This window comes from Magnolia sinica, chromosome 19, assembly GCF_029962835.1.
Source record: "Magnolia sinica isolate HGM2019 chromosome 19, MsV1, whole genome shotgun sequence".
In the NCBI taxonomy this organism is placed as follows: domain Eukaryota; kingdom Viridiplantae; phylum Streptophyta; class Magnoliopsida; order Magnoliales; family Magnoliaceae; genus Magnolia; species Magnolia sinica.
The window spans coordinates 7916467-7924369 of NC_080591.1; the positions used below are offsets into that span (position 1 = coordinate 7916467).

The following is a 7903-nucleotide window of genomic DNA, read 5'->3' on the forward strand; positions in this document are numbered from 1 at the left end:
ACCATTGAGATAGTTTAAAGAGTTGTTGCAAGTTAGAATATAGAGATAGTTACAACAACAGCAACAATAATAATAATAAGACAACAATTAAAGAGTTGTTGCAAGTTTGTGAAAGATGAGCTGGATTTTGTGGGTAGTTTAAGAGCTTAAGAGACATAATAATGCCTTTAGTTAGCCGCTGATGCACTGCTAGTATTCATCCCCTTACTACAGCCTTTGGAGACCATTAAGGATAGAATAATTCCTCATTATATTACTTTCAATTCAATATTTTATAGTAGACAAAGCATATTGAAATCTATTGCATTTCTTCATAACAAATATTTGCAAGTAAAATTATTTTTTTTCTCTTCTTACCATAGAACATTAATTTCAAATATTTTTAATAAGATATATGATCAAATCTAACATGAGTCTCTGATTGATCAACTGATTGTAATTATTCAACTTCAGCATATAAGAGCACCGAGATAAAGATAGTGGGATTCAAATGTGCCAGTAGTTTGTTGGAAATATCATGTATATGTAATGTATAAGTATAATACATTCTCTTATACATGTAGTAGGGGATGGTGAAAATGTAAGAAGATATGCATCGAGAATTCTCGTTCTTTCGACAAATTAATAGGTAATTAGAATCTTATAGTTAGAGAGATATTTAACAAACTTAATCTTACAATATTTAACTAAAATATAGTATCTCTCGCTAGTAAATCGAATGTGTTTCCTATAAAGCCCACATGTTGAAGGATCTGTTAATCGAATCGTCCATTTGTGAAATATATTTATGCAATTCAATCAAATACGGGGCCACATATGTTAACGAGGGCCTGTATTTAATTAACGTATGTGATTAGGTTAGTGGAAACGTGCTAGTGTCATAGTCGACTTAAATTTGATTGAACGATGGTGCCTCCCGCATTGAGATAGACTGATTAAGATCGAATTCAGGGGATTAGCCACCCTGTTAACCACCAACAGTTACAATGATCAAGCGATTTGTAGAATGGTAGGGGTTAGTCATTTTGAATGGATCCTTTTTGTCTTGCGTTTAAGGACTTTTCTTTCACCAGTGATGGTAGGATTTGTATTTCTCAATAGAACAAATATGAACCAACGATTTAAATCTAAAGGCTAAGAGATGTTAATTTTATTGATATGTATTTGAAAACTCAATATAATCGGTAAATAAATAAAATAAGTAAAGAAATAAATAAAAGATAAATACATGCGATTGCCTGTGTGGAGAAACAAGCGAGACGAACTGGTCAACAAAATGCAACTAAGGTTTGATTTTTTTAAGTAAGGACTCTCGATTGATCAAGGATCTAACGATGATCGGTCATGGATATTTATACTGCTTTTATGCGTACTACAGCGATGACGCTAGACAGTGTAATCTAAGCTAACCTAAACCTCGGACGTTCTACAACGTGACTAGACAAAAGTATATGAACTAAAAAATAAGATAAAAGTAGTGTTGCAATGTGTAGATTGATTGTGTTTGGCATGGGCCTGTAGCTCTTTGTTGATTGTTGCTTTTATAGTTTTAGAAGGGGGGAGTAAAACTCTTACTAGGTTTCCTTTCTTGTCCAAGATCCTTGGCAGTCATAATGCTTAATTGTTTTCTTATCATCCTAGCCTGGCTAAAAATATCTTAAGAGATAGGAAGTCATTTTCAGATCTCCTATTAGCATGGCTGTGGAGATCCATCGATCTTAAAAAACTAGTTTTACTGGACCCAGATTGGTTACTGATCCATTAATTCTCATCCGCTCTAATAATGATTCATGATCTCAAACCTGTGTAGTTACCATAAGAGCACTGATTCTCTTTGAGAAGATCTCTCATTTTGGAAGGACCCTGAAAGACAGCCTTGCCAAGCATATTTAGATTTGTGATAAGATTCCTGTCTCGGCAGGTGTTTTATAGCTTGACAAGCATGCTGCCTCAGTTACACATGTCACACGTATTATGGTTACGTGTCATTCATCGTGACGTATTATCCGCAGGCATGCATACGACTCTATTTTATTCTGCTTGTGCCAGGTGGCGTACCACCGATTGAGGTGGGGTAAAAGACATCGTTGGTACGCAAGTAGGATTTTGTCCATCATTAAGTGCATAGTGTCGACATGTGGTGACATCTAATTGGTCAAGTGCATACACCAAAAAAAGTGTAAACAACTACTCATGAGTTATAGTGCAACCATTGAGCTTCACAAATGATATCAGATTTTGATTTTCGCAATTAAATATGAGCCATTGAAAATGGTCCTTTCAATGGTGTATATTCATTTACACGGTGATTATTAGAAACAACTGTTCACCCTGAGTTTCAAGTTGTGTCCCATACATAGCAGCACTCGTACAACACGGACAATTTTCATTATCAAAATATCTCACTCATGTTAAACAATACACAAGGTGTAATTTTACTCGAATCAAACCATCTACGTGGTGGGATTCTCTGCGGATGAATGGAATTTCTTTGTTGCACTTAGGTAGTTAATTTTTTCTTTTCTTTTAATTGGCGATGGGATGAGCATCGAATTGCTTGTTCGACATCACTCTAGGGTAAATTTTAATATTTGACCCCCTTAAAGTATGGTCCAAAATTTTAATGGTTTAGTTTGATGTACATGTACTCCACACATACAACTCCTAAGTGAATTCGTATCAACCACCACACTCTACAAGTGTATTAAAGTTTTCGTGTTATATAATGTCGAACCCTAAAGAGATGGCGACATAGAGGGATCGGGTTGTCAATGGGCTAGGCTGACTCATTGAACTCTCGGGCTTGATCTGCTCCAAGCTTGACTTGGGTTGGTATATGTGGCTCAACGGTTGAGCCCGGGCCTAAAAGTAAGCCCATTTGTTAATCGGGTTAGGCTTGGATTGTGCATAAAGGCTTGCCAGCTTGGCCTGAATTTAACTTAGCTCGGCTTGTTTACGGTAGGCATATTCAAAAGTTTCACTTGTTTTTTAATGTATTTTTTAACATATTTAATGACTAATCTGGATTAGATTTTTCATTAATAAAATTAATATTCTCCTTAATAATTAGATGGCTATTAATAATAATTAACATTCTCGTAAATTAGACAATCTATTAATAATTCTCCTAAATTAGATAACTTATTAATAAAAATTACTAGCCATTAGTATTTTTTTGGATAACACTTCAATTCCAAACCTGGTAAACAAGTTCGAACCTAGGCTATATTAACTTATAAATGCGGCTCGAGCTTGTCCATTTTCACCCATCACAGACCTGCCCGGGCTTAGGCTCAAGCCCCAGGCCGGGCTTAGGTTCAAGTCCTACTATTTGGGCTGAGTTTGTATCGATCTTAGGTCCAAGCCCAGCATGTTGAGAGGCCCATGGAGAAGTCATGTTATGCTCCACATGAGTATTTTCATCATTTCCACGAGTATTTCATTTGCATTAGTGCGTCAACATTCACCTACCCAAACCATTGGGTTGATGGGGGCACCTTGAATGGAATAGTGCCTGAAAATTCACTTGGATTGCTCCATTTTTCATCTTCTGTTGTGAACCGGTAAAGAGAAGGAAGACCTAAATAGTATGAATGAGTCTCATAAGATGGACGATCTGGACCACTAAATCAATGAAACCACTGGTACAAACAAAAAAGAACAGAACTTTGATACTCCATAGTGTGACAGATGATACACAGCCACTTAGAAATTCCACACGTGTCAAATAAGTAACACAAATTAAACCGTCCAAATTACGAATCCCAGAGATGTATCATGAAAGAAGAAGTGTGGTTATTTGGTTACCCTACTATCAGATCGGGGTACATTTTTGGACGGTCAAAAATGAGGTTAGGATTATGCAACCAATCTGATTTGGCTATGAGAATTAGAGAGAGAGAGAGAGAGAGAGAGAGAGAGAGAGAGAATTCTACAATTTAGCAAGTTTACATTGAGTTAATGTAGGCCATGTGTACAAATTTTAAGTGCCTGCGTATCAAGCGTCATAGCAGACAGAGTAGCAAATAACTCCCCCAATAAGAGCTAGATGCATTGTACATGATGGTGTATCACAGCTTCCCAATTAGAACTAGATGCATTGTAATTTATCACGTATCATCTCGCGAGATCTCATCTGATGAGAGGAACGGACTGTGTAATGTGATAAGGGTCCAAGGAATCTTACAAGACCCGACACATTTCATTCGTTATATAGAGGTACAGGATATATAAATCGTACTCACTCGTGCTCCACATGTGATAAAATCTCACACGTACTTAATATCCTAACCATTCATCAGTCTATCTTGATAATAGTAGTGATAAAAATTTAAAGCTCAGTTAGTAACATTTCTAACTCAAATATAAATATAATTCATTCTAACAGTCCATTCTACATCTGCATTTAGATGGGTCCCACTTAAATGAGAGAATCACTCGATTTTTATATTTTCAGACCGTAGAGGACTGATCAACGGATCAGATCTCTTTATTGTTATATTCTTCTACCGTACAAGGAGAAGATTACCGAAAATATTGTACTCGCTCGAGTTTAAGAGAGATGTACCAAACGTGCTGTCGACGCTCCATTGATCTTTCAGACTGAATTCCTTATTATATGAGTTCTTCACAATTTACAAATGGTAGTCACTTAGGCTCTTCGTACTGGCAGCGATACAATCTATCCAGACCATCCAAACTGTGGGTCTTATCGTGGATATAGTATATATATGAAATAATACTGATCAAACAAATCCTAACCACACAATCAATGGTTATCAAATTTCTGGTCAAAGCCATAACATTGCGTGGTCCAAATTAGTAAGTGAAAAACAGATCGCTAATATTATATTTTGAGTATACTTTCTCGATTATTCTGTAGAGATCACGGACTTGGACGGTCTGGATTTCCGTTTTGAAGATTTAACACCAATTTTTAAACGGTACGAAACTAAGCTAATAGGAAAATCTTTCTAAACTCGCAATTCTAAATGACAATTTTACCCTCCATTCTCTTATTAAATATGATCCACAAAACCCGATCTATGATAGGTTTTTGGAGTTTGAAGAGTTATGTGGTTTGAAGAGTTTCTTTAGTTGCGGGTTTGGTTTTTTTTTTTTCCTTGTGGTTTGAAGGGTTTTAGCTGGTTTTAGGGTTTTGGGTTTTGTTGGGTGAATTGGTTTTAGGGTTTTGGGTGTTGTTGGGTGAATTGGTTTTAGGGTTTTGGATGTTGTTGGGTGAAGTGGTTTTAGGGTTTTTACGGTTTTAGTTACTAGTTTGGTTTCCAGTGGGATTGGGTTTTGGGATGGTTTTAGGATGTGGTAAGTGGTATTAGGGTTACATGAGTGGTTTTCCTACGTGGGTGTTGTATTTTTGGGTGATATTAGGGTTTTGTGGTAGAGCTCCTCTAAAGTCCAAAAGAGGGTATCAATGGATGGATTGAGCTGCTGGGCCATGGATTCCACTTCCCTATTGCAAGTTTGGTTGTATTGAGATAGGGTTGTGGTTTGCATGATTCAGGAGCTTTTAGTCATTCTTTTGGGATCTTTGTTTGGATTGAAGGGAGCTCTACATCACTATCTCTTCTTGCACTGTTTTTCTATAATTTCTTCCATCTGTTTGGATTTTTTTTTTTTGTCTTCTATTTTTCGATTTACTTTTAATGGAGAAATTGGTCAGTATTGGTTTTTCTTTATATGTATTTTTATTTGGTTTTCTGTTTTTTTCCTTTTCTTTCTTTTTAGTGTTTCAACCATGCGTCTTGTGCAACTAAGGCACATGTTTCAGTGATCTAAATCGCTAGGCCCCACTTTGGATGACCCTTGTACAACACATCACAGATTGGGACGATCTTAACCATCACGCGGTACCAACAGATCGTTGGATACGGCTCCTTCAAAGATTAGTTGTATGATGGATGGTTGGGATCCTCCAATGTGGTCGGTTTCTTTTACAGAAGGTTATCCAGGGTGAGATGCATTATATGAACGGTTTGGATCATGGATGATGATTTCCGTTTTTAGCTAGAATGCAAAGGTGCTGTACAAACTTCCCTACTCATCAATGTATCATTTGATACTTTGCAAATGTATCATATTCTTTTCTCTTTCTTTTTTCCTTTTTTGTTAATTTCTGAAGCAAAATTCATTTTTAGTAAAGTTTTGTAATTTTTAAGAAATAAAATACCAAACTCCATCTTGAACCGTTCGTTGTATTTTTTATTTTTTTTCTAATTTATTTTTTGTTGTGTTGCAGAGCGCAGATTGTTGGACCGACATGCATACATCTGTATCGGGATATGGTAAAAATGCTTAGATATGTAGTATTAGATTGTACTGTTTGTATGAGTATGTTTCGGATGCAAATACATATCGTCTGTATCAATATTGTATTGTGATAAATCCAGATGAGATTACGTTTCGAAATAAAGGATTTTGGACCGTCCACTAGGTCCTAACTTGCATTTCATAGTTATACCATCAAATAAACTCACCAATAGACCATTCTAACCATCTGATCAACAGTTTAATAGATGGAGGGTCAGGATCATTTGCTTGAAAATAGGTACTGTCAACCATTTGATACGTTTTACTTTTTGGGTAGTATTCATTCGAAACATCCCATCAGTGGCCTGAAAAACGTGGGGAGTAACTTTCATGATATCGAAGCCGTTCATCCATCAGGTCTGCGTTCACACCTGAACCGTCAGAAATCATGATGATCAAAACATGTAGGCCACACCAGAACGGTTTTTTATGCAATGCCGTTAGTTTTGCGTAGGCCCCACGTGGTTGTTTTTATTTCATCCCATCCATTTATCTAGCTCCTCTCATGAGGAGGAAAAGCATACCCGAAAAATAATTACTAGGCCATAACACGTGAATTCAGATGTTTTAGGTACGATTCTTTATGAGGTGGCCACCTGATCGTTGGTCAGTTTGATTTGAACCTGATGGACGGTTGTAAAGCTACAGGCACGCTCCCATGCAAAGTCTGCAAGGGTTTTTAGTAAGGAAAGGCCTCTGGTGCTTTTCCAAGTCTATCCTAACCATCCCATCCATAGGTGTAAGCAAAGTTCATGTTACAGATTGATCTGATCATGCAGATCCGCTGATAACATAATTATAGCCATGAAATTATTAGGACCAATTGGACGGTCCGGATTGACTGATGGGGTCTAAGTTACCCTCTTGATCATACAGTTACGGTCCATGGTTCACTAATCTAACCGTTAGTACTGATGGGTCCCATTGTGGGTGGATCATGCACCCAAAAAAAAAAAAATCAATGTGAAAAATATAAATATCTTTTTTATTGGTGGCCGGCATAGATATTGGTAGCAGCAATTCATCAATGGTGGAGAATCTTTGCTTTCAAGTGGGACACTGTCTTACTTGTTATTGGATGTGAATTTGGCCCGTTTTAAAAATAATTCCTGTTTTCCCATATTATCAGACATCGGAATTCGGGACATAGGAATTCGTGTTCTTATTGGTGACCTATCCAACGGTTAGGTAGGTAGGACTCCGTGGGTCTTTCCTTTTTAAAAACGCATAGGCCTGTGTAGGAACGTGCTACGTGTTGTCATTTCAAAATAACTTTGAGCGGGGATACGGTGGTCAGATTGTGCGGGAATCCTCATCCTCTCCCTTGTCACAAAAAGATTTTTCCCACTCGTTTGTTTTCTTATTTTATCCAAGCCATCACTGGTGGTGAGCTGGTGATGATGCGATTCAATCACACTGCAACAAATAAGTTTTCCTGCTCGGAATATGAATTCGGTGAATGATGATGATTAGGTCGGAGTGGGTTTCAAGATCCCGTGGATGGTTGGGACACATAAGGTATGAGTTGTTAAGACCCTCCTTAAAATCAGTGCGGGGCAAGGGTTCCGTGAAGCTA

General features: G+C 37.2%; 1 long non-coding RNA gene across 1 annotated transcript; it reads left to right on the forward strand.

Moving 5' to 3' along the window:
- Positions 1–5008: 5008 nt before the first annotated feature.
- LOC131235149 (uncharacterized) lies at positions 5009–6445 on the forward strand. Its single transcript, XR_009165967.1, has 2 exons — positions 5009–6037; positions 6257–6445. It is a non-coding gene; the product is annotated as an uncharacterized LOC131235149 (long non-coding RNA).
- The last annotated feature ends 1458 nt before the right edge of the window (positions 6446–7903 follow it).